The sequence below is a fragment of the Bicyclus anynana genome, chromosome 5 (genome assembly GCF_947172395.1).
Source record: "Bicyclus anynana chromosome 5, ilBicAnyn1.1, whole genome shotgun sequence".
Taxonomy (NCBI): Eukaryota; Metazoa; Arthropoda; class Insecta; order Lepidoptera; family Nymphalidae; genus Bicyclus; species Bicyclus anynana.
Window position 1 is genome coordinate 5,172,816 of NC_069087.1, and position 17,370 is coordinate 5,190,185.

The 17,370-nt window shown below is 34.8% G+C and overlaps 1 protein-coding gene across 1 annotated transcript in view; it reads right to left on the reverse strand.

Annotated features, from left to right (window-relative positions):
* Window positions 1-17,370, reverse strand: part of LOC112055666 (uncharacterized) — a gene marked incomplete in the record, with an annotated part of 347,646 nt that overhangs the window by 163,072 nt on the left and 167,204 nt on the right.

The window sequence follows — 17,370 nt, forward strand, 5'->3', positions numbered from 1 at the left end:
TTTCGCCTATAAAATATTATCTTCAATTCTTTTTTAATTTATACTGGTTATAATTTCTAAACATCCTTTGTCGCGGCTGTTTGTAAACAGGCCGCCGCAAATAAAGGAATTCCATTCAGAACGGAGCTTTGTGGAGCATAAAAATTGGGCCACAAATAAAAACAAAGAGTCATGAGTTCGCAATTAGCGTGATTTAACGACCGTTAAATTACAGAATGATTAATGCGACATTATCCGAAATATATTTTTTTGTGGGTATCCTATCATTTTTTTCAAACGAAAAAAAATAAAATTAATAACAGCTGTTTGAGTAATTTCTGAAAGTGCTCATCTAAAATAGCACGAATCGTTAGAATTAGCTATTAGGAGCAATGTTTATTGCGCATAAGTTGAGAATTCGCTCTGAAACAATTTCCATATTTACATTATTTTATATTATGTTATTTTATTTATTATAAATTTAAATTTAATATAGTGATAATTCTTAGTTTTCATTTATTTTAATTTAATTAATAATATGTTTATTTCATTCGCACTGACTGTCCTAATAACATTATTTGTTTATAATTACAAATTTTATACTTTTTTATTTACTATACTATAATTACTTACTATACTCATATCATAAAGAGGAAATGTTTGATTGCTTGCATTAATCTTTGAAAGGCTTTGAAACTATCAGACCAATTTGAAAAACACGAACAAAGGCCATATTTTATCCCCGTATTACTACGAGAACGGGAAATACGCGGGAGAAACCGCGAGGCGTCTGCTAGTAGTGAATAAACATTTAAATACAGTTACTATACCTCGTTGGTGCAGTGGTTAGTGGTCTTTGGATTATGAGGTCATGGATTCAAACCCAGTGTCGCTCTATTAAATGTTGTTCTTCATTTCAAGAATTTTTTAGCATCAGTTACTCCGGTCATTATAAGTACCATACCATGTAATAGTAATCGTTAAAGATTGAAACATTATTAGCCTGAACCCACCAACTCGCATTGGAGCAGCATGATGGGCTTAAGCTCTAAATCCCTCTCCTAGGAGAAAGGAAACGAGTGTCCGAGAACTTTAATGAACTATTAAATTATACTGATAATAGTTTAGGTATTAAGTTATATTATACTAGCAAACGCCCCGCGGTCTTACCCGCCTAGTTCCTGTTCCTGTGAGAATACGGGGATGAAACATAGCTTATGACATTTACAAATAACATGGCTTTATATTGTTAAAAGAATTTTCAAAATCGATTCTGTAAATCAAGAGATTACCCCTCACAAACTTTATCTGTTTATAATAGAAAAGTATGTTAATAACAAACGAACTTTAATAACAAGAATATTTTAATTTAGCATCTCTGTAATCTAAATAACTTAAACGAGCGCGTTAATAACACAAAAGCATGTTCGCGAAAAGAGAACTTTAATTACACTAATGGCAAGAGTGTTAATTACGACGGAGAATCGTGGGCGACGACTCAAATTAAGATCTATGATGTATTAACATTGTGTTTTATTGTCGTATTAAAATATTACTTCAACGGCATTTTCATCTATTAATGAGAGATATAACTTATATTTTTGAAAAAGTATAAATGGCTGAAAATGTTGTTTATTGGGTTCCATTTAATGGTATTAATGATTATGCAGAAAAAGTTAGGGCAACATAATTTTTAAATTTAGCTGGATTTGACGTATCTTTCCCTCGTCAATCCTATTAAATCTTCGGAAAGATCGATCGATCGATCTTTGTGGTATAGAACTCAACTTTTAACAATAGATACCACATAATCGGTCCATTGATTTAGAATGCTAATGACTTGGTCGCTAAGGGCCAACTTGGTCGCTAACTATGGGCCTAATATGGGCTCATAAGATGGCTCAGGATAGTTCAGGATGCATCAAGCGAGTCGCAGGGATTCGCTGAATACAGGTGGCTCAGTGATGTTTGGAAGTCCCTACAAAAGGCCTATGTCCTGCAGTGGACGTCCATCGGCTGATATGATGATGATGATGATGCCAAACACATACCCAGTCGGACACTTATAACTGTTACTTGAAGGTATTATCGTGTTATATTTTGTCGCGTATCTGGAATTAATTGAGGATTTAATTAGAATTAAGTTAATAAGAAATAAAAACACTTTAACTCCTTTCATTCATTACAACAAATTACATGCCATCTAAGTAATGATTTAGCAATTATGAATATAACTGCTCATACTGTAACATTCGTATCAAGTATGTCCTTATGTTGTCTACTTAAATCTGTACCAACTGTTCTACGCTATTCTGTAACGACAGTTATAATAAGATCGAATTCTCTATCTCTATTTATATATTTTCCTGTTAGATTGAGAATACTCACACTGTTTAATTATAAGAACATTTTTACGGATAAAGTAGTCGCTGTTTTCAATAACTTCCAGTAACAGCAGTCAGTAACCAATACCCAGTAACACCTTTCAGCTATGAAGTAACTCAATTGTTAGTACCATATTTTATTTATTTTTGTAAATCCTTTTATCCATTTTATAGATTTAAGTGGACAGTCGCAGTGTTGACAGCGTACAGTGATACATTTAGGGGTAGTTTAAAGAGCGGTGGCAACAAATAAACCTGTTAGCTGCGAATCGGCAGTCGGGTCACGGCGCGCGGGATCAAGTGCACTCGGCACGGCTACACATGATGTCGCGTCTCACGATATATTCGCAGATTAGCACCGAGTGTCTGTAGTTTTCAACTTCATAAAGTTTCTAGAATTTCGTATTATTATAACTTTGAATGTACAAACCGAAGTCCGATTAGTTATTTTTGTTAAAATATTCTTGTTTTTTATTGCCATCTGGTAGAATTTTGAGGTAAACAACTTATATTTTACTATAGTTAACGAGATGGCGTTAAATATTGAATATTTTTTAAAAAACCTACATTTTTTCCACGCTAAACAGTATAGGATATTACGTTTTGTCGCAATAAATATAATTTTTTAAACTTATATAGAGAAAATTATGTAATTAAATTTCATATTTTCTATATGAATTTTATAAAGATTTCCAATTATTCCGACAACCATTTATATTCATAAAACCTCAAACTTGATACGGACAAACAAAACAAAACATGTCAAATAATATCCTCTGTATCAGTAACATTTTTAACTCATACCGATGAAGTTTTCTTCATCCTATGAAATTACAAAAAAAAATATTTTCTCTCTTGAAGTGACGAGCGGAAAGCAACCCATCTTACATCGACGGTTATTCCGAAAAACCATTTTATCATAAATGTCATAGGTTGTGCCGAAGCTTAGAAATAAGTAATAGAAGTACGTATTGTAACATTTAATCTACAATATCTTAAGATTCATTGCACGCTTCCCTACTCCGTGTGTGGCCCTTGACATTTCAAAAGAAAACCGAAGCGAAGTAATAAGAAAAGGTAAGAGTGCCCCATTGAATGATAACTCCGGGCCTTTGTCTCCTGCGTCCGTCTTGACGAATCGAATTAAAAGGCTTATTGTGTCTACGTGACAGATCCTCAGCCCCTCGGCCGAGACGCGTTTTTTTTCAAGCAAACTAAAATATTACGGGCCATTCACTAGATCCCCTAGCTGGGGAGAGATTTGCTACTTGAATTTGTACTCAATTTTTAACAGGGACCGTTAATTAAGAGAGAGTTGCTCTTTATTGGCGAGAGAAGTCTTAATGCGTTAATTGTCGAAATGCAATCTCGGAAGGCGGGCTTTTAATCATTCGATGCGAAAAATTTAATTTTGAACTAATTAATGTTGAAATTTTTCAGCGTGATAAATTATTTTTTTAATAAATGTCGACTGCGAAATTGATGTTGTCAATTTTCTAATTGATTGTTGTTGAAATTAAAACTTTGTTTTGTTTATTCCAGGCATCGTTGAGGCATCGACTTCCTTCGCCATCTGACCAAGGTAAGTGACACTTATTGATGTATGAAAATTATCATAGTTAAGTTCCACTCTCTTTATTTATCAAGTTATGGAGAGTGGGACTAAATTATGAGTGTCCAGCGAGCTTCCTTTCAATCCATCTTCAAGGCTTCGGTGCGTCCGGTCCGATAAGCAATATACACTCTGAAAATTGTCCAAATAAAATGATTTTCAAAATCGGCTTTGAGGTAAAAATTACATTCTTTTGTAAATTTTATATAAAACTTTACAGTGTCAAGTTGACCATCATTAATAAATATTTTGTTCTTGGGTCAACAATACCTTATTTCTATGAAATTGAATGGATGTTAGGTACGTTATATTACGACAGCAATTCTTTTATTCTGTCCTCTGACATTGTTTTCCATTAATCCAAGTGCTCCAAGCTCTAGCTCTAAATTCGAAAGGTCTAGCGTTCAATCCATCACCATTGTCTTACCAACTCCTGAGGTAAGGGATTCGCTTAATTGGAGGAAAATTAAGAATATTAGCCATGTTTAAGAGTAATTAGGATTAAAATTAATACAAACCAATGCTGTTCTCTCTTGTCCGCTATTTTTTTAATGTCTGCTCTCAAAATACACAAACCCTACACTTCACATTTCCTTAAGAAATCTTAGCGACAGGCAACCACCACTTTCCTTGTTCGACACGCCTTAATTATTCATTACATCCCACGACGCAGTTTCTTACAGACGCCGGCTAAAAAGCGAACCATAAAAATATATAGACACCGAGCCGAACACGCACATTAATGAGTACCGTGCAATATTTATACACAAGCTACCCTAATTGCTAGGGTGGAGAGTGGAAAAAATGGGCAATTTCACGTAATGTAATATGTATATTTAAGGTGAAATTCCCAAAGCCTGTGTTGAAATTCGTCGCGGCGATACTTGCCGAGACCACTTCAAACGTCTTTTTGGTGGTGACTTCGACTAGGAAGGTGCTCTACTTATTAGATACTGGTCGAATAGCAAGTTTGTGTGTAGGTTTTAACATTAAGTTAGCAACTTTCATTAACACCACAATATATACTTTACAATAATAAATTAAAAATTCAAAAATGATCTTTTGATGTAACTTATATAAAGCTGGTAACCTAATTAATTTATTATGAAACATGGCTATAACTCACATGATACAACGTCGGAGTATGCCCGACTAGTTTCAAACCCGGGGCTTTTTAATTTAAAGTTTTATTACATAAATTAGCTATACTTATGCACATTAAGCTTTATTTTTTTCCAATTTATTATATATTTTATTGATTGATGATTGATATATAATTTATTGATTGATATAAAATTGTATTTTCTATCACTACTGTACTACAATTATCTCTCTCTCTCTCTCATATTAAAACGAGACGCTTGAAATTTTCGTTTGCAACCTTTTCTAGAGCTCAATAAAATGTGAAACTTCTTCATCAGTATTACTGTAGTAGAGCACCATTACCGCCGTATTTCGTAAGTAGCCGGATTTTTATTTTTTCAATATGTTTAGGTGCTCAACGCCGCTCCCCTCGCCGCCACAATTTCCTCTTGACGGAAACCCTCAATCTAATGATACGCCTCTGTTAAAAAACACAAGGAAATTTAATAACGCCAGCCCACAGAATAGGAAAACAAAGAAAATTTAATTTCGACGATTCCCACATGCTCAATATCGCTGAGAAGTTGCCCCCTCTTCCACAGTGAAAATTAAAAAAAAACCTACACAGACACCTATCTAAAGATAAAGATTAACTTGAATGGGTGATAGCTTAGTGCGTATAATATTATTTGTTGAACGTAGATTAATGTAAAATAAATATTAAGCCACATTTGTAGGTTATATATTAATTAGATTAAGTAATAATTTACTTATTTGATATTTTACAAAAGAAGAAATAACATAACACCAGTATACTTAGTATCTTGTATTTGAAACGCAAGCTGAAACTCGGCCGCGTGGCACATTGATTAGTAACCCTGCTTTCAGCATCCATGGCCGTGGGTTCGATTCCCACAAATTGAAAATATTTGTGTGATGAGCATGGCTGTTTTCCAGTGTCTGGGTGTATAATATTAGTATTAATATGTAGTAAATCATTTATAATCGATAGAATCAGCTATCTTAGTACCAATAACACAGGCTATACGCTTACTTTGGGGCTAGGTAGTGATGTGTGTATTGTTTAAGTATATTTATAATTTTTCTTTTAGAACCCAAATAATAATAGACAATTAAACACAGAAGAAACCAAACTATATGAATATGCAATTTCTAAAAGGACACATGTCTGAATTTTTTAAATGTCTAGGAATTATTTTCCAAACCAGTGTATGCTTTCTAAAAGTTTCTAAAATTGCGTTACATTTTGGTGGTTATTATCCTTCGAAAATTACTAAAATTATGTATTTAAAAGTTAATCTTAATATGTTATTAGATATTTTATTTGTGAGATGTACCTACAGAATATCTGACATGTGCCCCTTTCGAAATTGCATATTCAAATATTTTCAAGAAATTCACGCTAATTGACTATTCACCGATAGACAAGGCATCCAAGATGCCAGTGTAAATCTAACCTCCAATAATATTGCCTCTCGGAATCTCTCTTTGGTCTAAATAAACACAAGCTTCATGTTCATAGTTCAGTTTATCAGAAACCACATTAAAAACATTCATTGTCTAAATACCAGGGCTTAAATTCTTCAAAAAACATGGCCCTTCATCCGTATCATATAGAAAACCTTTAATTTCAGAAGCAATAACAAAAATAAAAGGCAAAAAGTCTTTAGGAAAATCAACAAGCCCGCGGAAATCTGCATATCACGTTACGGGGACGGTTACCCCACTGTAATTATCCGGTAGGAAGGTTTAACACATTTCAAAGGTAAGCAAATTAGTTTTGCACTTAATGATCCGACAAAAGGTTTAAATCTTTTTAAAACACCCGCCGTATCCTCTACCCGGTACGTAAACAGTACGTAAAAAAACATTTGCATAAGCTCGCCCCGCGCATATGCAAATCGTCGGCCCGTACGTGGAAAGGCGGTGAAAATTGTATCAAATTGTTCCAATGACACGTAGGCTTTGTAGGCAATTTGTCAGCCGAGCAATAATTATTTAAAGCCCCACCCCGCTGTGAATTAGGCACACGGCCCTATATGGAATTTTAAAGAGTTCCAAGCTTACGTTAAGAGTAAAATTTACACGTGATTTTCATCACACATTTTTAGGGGTTGCGAAGCAAAACAAAGAACCTATTTCAAATTTTAGCTACAAAATGGGTTTATTATTTTAAGAGCTTATAGAAAATCGTATAATATTGTTATTGTATTTAAATGCTTAAAAATATTTGGTGCTTTACATAATATTGTGAAAATATGGTGATAGCAAACAAAAATGTCTGACTTAATTGTACTCAGATTCATCATTACGAGTAACAGCCCATTTGAGCCATACATTTATATAGTAGAGGAAATTTAGAACTTAAACCACCACCGGTTTTCATGGATAGTTTTAATTTCAAGTTTTAAAAAGATATGGACAAAAAATAGGTATGAATTATGTAATTACATATTTTGGAATAAGAACCTCATTTTATGAAGACTAAAAGCCGATGCTCCTGCAGTAGATAAGTATGGTAGCCAATTATGGTATTTGGACTGTAGTGGCTTGTCATTTAGCAGCTTTCAAGGGTTTAACCTTTACGATCCTTTTAAAAACCTTTACGATCCAAGTAAAAGCATATTTTCAAATGTTTTCCTTCTGATTTAAGAAATTATATAGCCAGCCGCCAGTCACTTAGCTTCACAATAACCCTACGAAAAACACCGTTAAAGATTTAACTTCGAGAGTCTCTATCTTTAAGAGTTGTCACGGAGCTAAGGGTCTGGCAACTACATACATGATTCCGAGTAATAACCCGTAGAAAATAACATAAAATTACGTATTAAAAGACAATAACCATCATAACACCACAGTCCAAACTCCATAATTGGCTACCGTATTTACCAATCATGGGCAGGAGCAATAAAGTTACAAACTTTCAGTCTTTATTAAATGTCTAGCTCGCAAGCTCTCATTCCATCGAAAATTCCAAACAAAATAAATTCAAATCGTGCCACATACAACACTTCAAAGGGTCAAACAGTCAATTTTCAGGCCATTCAATAAAAGCAAACTGCAAATCGCTAAACGGAAAGCCGAATTAAGCCCGAGCCAGGCAATGGGCCGTCCTGAAAAATGTTATTCGCCACCTGTGGCGCTGGGCGGGTAATCGTATGCGTTGATCTACACCATGAATGCATCGCCGGTCCTCTCCAATCCTACAAGGATATAGGGAAGGAAAATGCGGTAACATTATTATTTTTTAACCGACTGTCAAAAGAGGGTTATGTCTTTCGAGTGTTTCGCCAAACAGGGCGTACTGGACGTTCTGCAACACCAGTACGCATGAAATTCTTTTTGTTTAAATCACAGAACATTGAAAACGCTAAGGTTAATAAACTATCTTTCAATTTTAAACTTTTTTAATGAAATCGGACATATACCGACATAATAAAAATATTTTGTGTTTCATATGTGCCACTGGATAAAATGAATTGGCTAGGCCGATAGTTAATTGAACTAGAATCGCTTAATGTTTCATAACCTGGCGTATTAAAAGTCAGCCGTTTGAAGATGATTAACCAGAGCTAAGTTAACCATGAGTTTCACTCAAACCAAGGGAATATTACTAGTTAATGGGATCTACTTAATAATACATTAGATTCTAGCTTATTCTGGCTTGCTTCTCAGGATAGATGCCGCAGATTAACATAGAAAACATTTTATTTCTATACGCCAGATGACCCGCTCTGTAGCCCCATTATTCGGCTTCATCTACGACACCGAGTGGAGAGAAGGAACTCTAGCGAGCGAATACGGCTACTTCTTTAGCGAAACAACACAAAATCCGCTTTTAGTCAAACACCAAAATATTGTGAATCACTATAATTATATACATGAGATAAAGTTCACTTCTAGTCAAACACTATCCGTGACAGCTGTACCGGCAGCCCATGCATCCGTTCAATTCCAGGCCGATAGGTAGGATTTACGCAGCCAGTTGAAGCAATTATCATCCACGCGATGACTCCGGACGCTCCGATACGGCGCCCACTCAATTAACACGCCCACGGTGTCCACTCGATTGCCTCTACAGATTTATTGACTGGCCACGGACGCCTGATTTTTATTTAATCGCCCGTGTAAACGACAATTGATTTTGTTAAATGAATTATCAGAAATTTTACGGCATCCGTGGCGTAGTGGCATGCGCGGTGGATTTACAAATCGGAGGTCCCTGGGTTAAATCCCTGGGTCGATTGAGATTTTCTTAATTAGTCCAGGTCTGGCTAGTTACCATCCTACCAGCAAAGACGTACCGCCAAGTGATTTAGCGTTCAGGTACGATGTCGTGTAGAAACCGAAAGGCGTGTGGATTTTCATCCTACTCTTAACACGTTAGCCCGCTTCCATCTTTGATTGCATCATCACTTACCATCAGGTGAGATTGTAATCAAGGTCTAACTTGTAAAAGAATAAAAAAAAGACTTAAGAGGAAAGAATACTTAGGGATTAAACTGAATTATTATATAGGTATACCTTCTTTTTGGCATTTTAAATGAATTCTCACGTGATTATGATATATAACAGATTTAACCAATATTTCTAGAGTGTGAAGAGTGCGACGCGCTCTGCCCTACATGTTTAATACGTATTTAGAGCTAATTGATCACTAAATATGATTTGGCTTAAAATTAATAATTCATTAATTATTAGTTTCTAACCAAGTCATTTGCTATAATTATAATTATATGGTTGAGGGCTGCACAAAATTCGCACTGTATCTTTCTATAAGCTTTCTTTTATTAATCGTCTGAGGAAGTTTTACAACGTGTACGTAAAAACTCGAGGCACTTCCTTCGAGTGGCCGACGAAAAATTTTCCCACGGTTATGAGGTCTTAATAGTGAGGCGGTCCTTTATGAAGTCGAGCGGACACAATAACGATAAAGGTGAGCAGAAAATCCGGACAATAAAGTCGACAAAAAAGCTGAGTGAGGGCTAGTGCGGGGAAATAGTTCGTGAAATTTCGAAGGGTCCTGCAGGGTGGTCCACAGGCGCCGTGCGCGAACGGGACACTTTACGACGGTCCTTCCCGTAAACCTGCCATTATGTTGGGTTAAAAGATCGCCCCGTTCGCAATATAAAGATGCCGAGGCAAGATTTGTTGCCGGTTTATGGATGTAGAAGGGTTGTTGCATGCGGTTATTACGATGTCGAGTGGCGAGGTCGTATCATCCAGAAGTCAACATTGCGGATATGATTGAGGACTTTCGAGGGAAGGATAAGAACGAAAAATGGCAAACTGAATACTGTTCTATTTTAGCTCGCGGTTCGCGATACAGTAACTGTTTTAAGTGCTCATTACGTTATTATTTTATAAAAAAAAATAACAAATATATTATAGAATCTTGTTAGTAGAATTAGGATTTAGGTTTACTTTGTGCATCCTATTACCATTATAAAATTACTTACATTTCACACTAAAAACTGTGTGTTATATTTCATAGCATGAGAATACGAGAGAACTGTAATGATTTTATTTTGGAAATATAAATTGTCAATGTATAGAATGTATAAAAAGGCTAAGTAAAGTTATAACATCATCTTAAAGTTTCAACAATTAAAATAAAAGCGAGTATTCTAATTTTATTTTACATTTACTAATACTAAAACTTCTAATTTTGTAATTATTTTCTCAGTTACCAAATGATTTGTAAAGGTAAGCGCACACATACGATAATATGTATAATAAAATAGAATAAGGTTGCTTTATGACCTACCTACCACGACCTAAGGAAGTCAGTCAGTTAAGAAAATTAAATTTTCTTAAAAACCTTACTTGTAATGTAATTTTGAATAAAAGTTATGATGGCATTATAAATACAGAAAGATCGATTTTTTTTTAACATTTTATTTTATAATTACTTACTAGTACTTTGACGTACGTACTTGTACTTTTAAGCCGTAATAAATAAAAACTAGAACGAAAAAAAAATTAATAAACACAAAAATATTTAATTGACGTAAAATATTTTTGCATCAAAAAACCTTTCGTATAGTCAAAATAAATTCCACTGCCTCGCCCGAGAGAAAATCAAATGCCAAAGAGCATTCATAGAGCAAAACGGAATGGTATTTAGTTGGCAGGTGAGACTGCGGCTAATTGTACACGGCAGTCGTGAGCGGACAGTATAAACAGCCCGCTCGAAGGCGTTTACAGGTGTTTGCCGAGAGCCCTCACGTAAACAGCTCCGTTTGCACTTCCTTTTGCTTATTCCTGTTTCGTGCAAGCTCCTTTATGTTGAGTGTTAACGGAAAACTTGTAGCGAAGCCTTTGAATAGGTTTACGTTTAGGTATTTCCTTCTTAGACCATTTCTCGACGCGCTTAATAAGTTATTGCGGTCGTAATAGGAAGAGAAGTTTTAAATTACATATTTAAACACATTTATCACTTTTAATTAGTTTACATAACGCCATTACCTTATTTTTATTTTTATTTTAAATAACTTAAATTTTTTAAATCATTTACTTATATTGAGAATTCAAAATGAACGTAAGTTTTCAATAAACGAATTTGACTTTAGTTTTTTATTTCTGATTCGATCACGCAGAGATGCCGAAGAAGAGCTCAATCTATCACCTGCTGACTCCAGACTATAGCAACAAGCATAGATAGACATTCGTAAATAAAGAAATGATATTACAAGTATATGTGTATATAGTAAGTTTAAATGTAAAGTTAACATTTGAACGTAATCTCGCTCTAGCAAAACAAGAAACGTCATTATAAATTGAAAGTCTGGTCCAAGTTAAAACTAGTTTTATCCAGATCCGTTGCTAGTCTGCGGTCGGCAGCTCGCCGTCGCCTGACACGTCTCGGTTAGTCCTCTCGTGTGAACTGGCCCTTTGAGCTCGCACCTACAAACCGCAAACGTTTTGTACACAACCCCAAACAGATTTGGAGAAACAAATATACACAAAATCGAGAAACTTAATGCTTTGAGAGAGTCTGGCCGTTATAAGATAATGTTTAGTTAAAAAAATTGAAAAAGATGACAATATGACGTTGTAACACTTTGGTATATGAGCTTAATTAAAATGGACTGGTAGGTTTTTAGAAAAAAGTCAAGAGGATAATTTTTTTTTTATATTTACCATCTTGCCCGCCAAAATTGACCTTCATATTAAAAAATTTCAGTTTTAAGATTTTCCAGAAATTTTTAATTAAAAAGCATATTTCTGTATTTTTCTCAAAATTTTAGATACAGTAGTTTCGGAGATATAGAGCATGGTCAATTGTCATCTATTTGTTTAAAAAGTTGAAGTATTTTTTTTTATTCAAAATAAATATTTTTAAATCCTCTTATCAAGACCTTTTATTTGATGTATCACACGATGAAGTTTGTTAAAGTTTTTTTTTTCAACTTTCCATATTACCCCTTAAGTGCCCCCTACATTCAAATTTTACCTATTCGCGATACATCCCTGTATTTGGGTCATACTAAATGATATGTGTACCAAATTTCAAATGGATTGGTTTGGTACATTCGGAGTAAACAGACAGACATTAAAATGTGCGCAAGTGATATTATAAGGGTTCCGTTTTTGTACTACGTACGTTTGGAACCCTAAAAAAGGAAATAATGAGAAAACTTCTGTTAATAACACAAAATTATTAACTATTAATAATTAGCTATTACTAAATAATTTTTTGAATAACTTTTTTTTTTTTTTCAGTTCTAGTACAAGATAGAACTTCATCTATCTTCTAAATACCTCTATGCTTTTCTTTTCCTCTTTATTTCTTTATTGGCGATTTTACATAATAAAAAAACAAGTTGTGAGGTTATAAAAAATCGAAACTCAGAAACAAAATAAATTAGGTGTTGATAGTGTGGCCGCTTAACAATCACTAGTTTATTGTCTATGTTAACTGTTCTCTGTGATCGGTCTCTTCTTCTCTTGAACTATGCTCTGTCAGACGTTTACGTACTATAATTATTCTCAATAAACTATTTAAAACTATAAACTATAAAGCCTTTCAATCTATCAGGTTATGGGCAATACCGTACCTGCCGGATAAAGTTTTTTTTGCATATAAAGTAATAATTACGAAGTTTTTCGGTAAAAGTAAAACCGCGTGCATAACCTCAACCGTAGTTACCGCGCCGCGAGTGATTTCTTTTTTCAGCAATTTACATAGAAATACATTAATATGTCTGCAAATACTGGAATGCTATCTATTGAAAAGTTGATGGGTCGAGACAACTGGTCTAGCTGGAGCTTCGCAGTGAAGGCGTACTTGCAACACGAGGATTTATATAATTGCATTTTAAAAGAACCGGTGAGCTCCGAGCCTGATTCCATGAAACTGGACATAAAAGCTAAGTCAAAATTAATATTACTGATTGACCCTATTTTGTATGTACATATTCAAGATGCTCAAAATGCAAAACAGGTGTGGGAAAGATTGGCAAAGGCATTTGAAGATAGTGGGTTAACTCGTAAGGTTGGCTTATTAAAAGAACTCATTAATACCAACTTAGAAAATAGTTTATCCGTTGAAGATTATGTAAACAAGATTATGACAGCCGCGCACAAGTTGAGAAATATCAATTTCCATGTTGATGATGAGTGGTTGGGCACTTTGATGCTGGCAGGGTTGCCGGAGGTGTACAGGCCCATGATCATGGGCTTAGAAAGTTCTGGCATGAAGATTAGTGCTGATCTAGTTAAAAATAAACTACTTCAAGAAGTGAAAGTTTCAGACACTACCGCTCTTTATGCAAACAAACCCAAAAGTGATAAGAAAGGTCCTAGATGCTTTTCTTGTAATAAGTACGGCCATCTCAGTAAAAATTGCTGGCATAAAAAGACAAATATTAAAAAAACAGATAAAAATACAGGATATGTTGCAGCTTTTTCAGCTTGTACGACAAATGACTACAATCTTTGGCATGTTGACTCAGGGGCATCTATGCATATGACCATGCACCGAGACTGGCTCACTGATGTCACTCCTTCATCTGTACCAACTATAAGAATAGCTAACAACAAATTATTGAAGGTTGAATGCTGCGGTAATGTATGTATCAAGGTAAAAACAAAGGATGGCAGCACCGATTCAATACAGGTGAGAAATGTATTATATGTACCTGAATTAAAAACAAATTTGTTGTCTGTTAGTAAAATAATTAAAAGTGGATACAGAGTATCATTTAATGAATATGGTTGCCAAATTTACAATCCTAGTAACAAGTTAATTGCTGAGGCAAAACTGATTAATGAAACATATCTATTAAACACTTGCTTCATTCCGTCAGTCATGATGGCTACAGCTGATGATACTTATCTGTGGCACCAAAGGATGGGCCACTTAAATTTCACTTATCTTCAGAAAATACCTAACCATACTGAAGGTGTAAAGTTTTCACCAAGAAAGGGAAATTATATTTGTTTAACCTGTCTTGAAGGAAAACAGACAAGAAAACCATTCCCTATTGAAGGCTCCCGAGCAACAAGTTTGCTAGAGCTAATCCACAGTGATGTATGTGGACCGATGAAACATACTTCTATTGGAGGGGCAAGGTATTTTGTAACCTTTATTGATGATTTTTCTCGACGAGTACATGTATATTTTATTAAAAGTAAAAATGAAGTATTGGAAAAATTTATGGAATTTAAAAACAGGGTGGAAAATGAGTTAAATAGCAAAATTAAAGTTTTAAGGAGCGATAATGGAACTGAATACAAAAATAACAATTTTGAATCCTACTTAAAGACACATGGCATACTGCACCAAACATCTAATGTACATACTCCTGAGCAAAACGGACTCAGTGAGAGGATGAATAGAACCTTGATTGAGCGTGCTAAATGCATGATTACAAATGCTGAATTACAGGTCACATATTGGGCAGAAGCGGTTGCTACAGCTGCATACATTGTGAACCGCTCTCCCACCTGTACCTTATCTGATGCGACGCCTCATGAAGTTTGGACTGGCAAAAAACCAAATCTCAGTCACATGAGAATATTTGGATGTTCTGCAATGGTGCTTATCCCTAAACAAAACAGAACTAAGCTTGATGTAAAGTCACGTAAGTTAATATTTGTTGGATATAGCGACTGTACAAAAGGCTACCGTTTCATAGATCCTGAAACAAAAAAGGCAGTTATTAGTAGAGATGTTGTATTCCTTGAAGCTTCAATTAAAAGAAATAAAATAGATAATTTACCTGAAAAAGAAAATGAAATTAGTAGACATAACATAGAATTAGAAGAAAATAAAAAGGAAAGTTATAATGAAGTAATAAAAAAGGAAAATATTTACTTACCTTTAAGTGATGAACCTGAAGAATCTGTGGAAAAAAACATTAATGAAACACAGGATGCTTCTCAGAGTATTTTTCTTTCAGATGATTCTGATCAATTCGAAAATGTTAATGATGAGACATACATACCTGATGAGTCACTTGACTCCCCAGTGGTACCTAATCTTAGACCATTGCAGCAGAGAAGAAGACGCCGCAATGATGATGTTAATCAGAGTCCCTCATCACTAATGTGTCAAAATGTCGAGTCAACAATGAATTTATTGAATAATGATCCACAAAGTCTTCAAGAAGCTCTTCACAGCGAAAAAGCTGATGAATGGAAGAGAGCTATGCATGAAGAATATCAGTCATTAATAAAGAATAATACGTGGACACAGGTTGACTTACCAGAAGGAAAATCAGTAATTCCCAGCAGATGGGTTTTTAAAACTAAGATGGATGGAAATGGGTCTATTACTCGCTATAAAGCTAGGTTGGTGATTAAAGGATACAAACAAGTCAAAGGCATAGATTACAATGAGGTATACGCTCCAGTCGTACGTTATACATCTATAAGATATCTAATTGGTCTTGCTGCCAAATATGGGCTTAAAATACATCAAATGGATGCCGTCACTGCGTTCTTACAAGGTGAAATTGATGAAGAAATTTACATGTCCTTACCACCTGGCTATGAAGATCAAAATAAAGTATGTAAATTAAACAAGTCAATATATGGGCTTAAACAAGCCAGCAGACAATGGAATAAAAAATTAAATAGTATTTTGTTAAATATTGGAATGACTCGATCAAACATAGATCCATGTGTTTACCACCATATTTTGAGTGAAAATGATATGCTTTTCATAGCAGTGTATGTAGATGACATACTATTCTTTTTCAATAATGAGGATACCTCACATAAAATAAAAGGAAAATTGAGCGATACATTCTATATGAAGGATTTAGGAATAGCAAAACATTGTATTGGTTTTAACATTGTACAAGAAAATAATGAAATCTCTATTGATCAATCTATCTACATAAGCATGATACTTGAACGATTTGGAATGATTCACTGTAAACCAATGTGGACACCAGCTGATGCCAATGTTAAGTTAAAGAAGGCTGAAAGTCAAGAAGAAATTTTAAATAATATTCCATATCAAGAAATAATTGGCTGCTTATTATACCTATCACAGGGCACTCGCCCAGATATAACTTACATTGTGAATTCTTTGAGTAGATACAATAGTCAACCTACTAAAGAACATTGGGCAGCTCTGAAACGAGTAATGAGGTACTTGAAAGCTACAATACATATGAAATTAATTTATAAGAAGAATGCTGATGGATATATTTCAGGCTATAGTGACTCAGATTGGGCAAATGATATTGAAGACAGAAGATCTTGCACTGGGTATATATTTTTATTTCAGGGAGCTGCAATAAGTTGGAACTCCAAAAAACAACAAACTATAGCACTTTCAACGAGTGAGGCAGAATATATGGCTTTAGCATCAACTATACAGGAAGCTCTTTGGTTGAAACAGCTGGCAGACGAGTTTCAGCCTGACCTCAAAGGTACACCAATAACTCTTTACTGTGATAATCAAAGCGCGATTAGTCTTTCAGGAAATGCTGTCTACCATGCCCGAAGTAAACACATAGACATCCGTTACCACTTTGTACGGGAGAAGATTGCAGCCAAGCAAGTCGCAATACAATATAGATGCACTGGAGACATGGTCGCAGACAGTCTAACCAAGGGTCTGCATCGGCCAAAGCATGAGCTTTTTGCAGCAGCTATGGGATTGATTCCGAAGTGTACGCGTCCAGGAGAGGATGTTGATAGTGTGGCCGCTTAACAATCACTAGTTTATTGTCTATGTTAACTGTTCTCTGTGATCGGTCTCTTCTTCTCTTGAACTATGCTCTGTCAGACGTTTACGTACTATAATTATTCTCAATAAACTATTTAAAACTA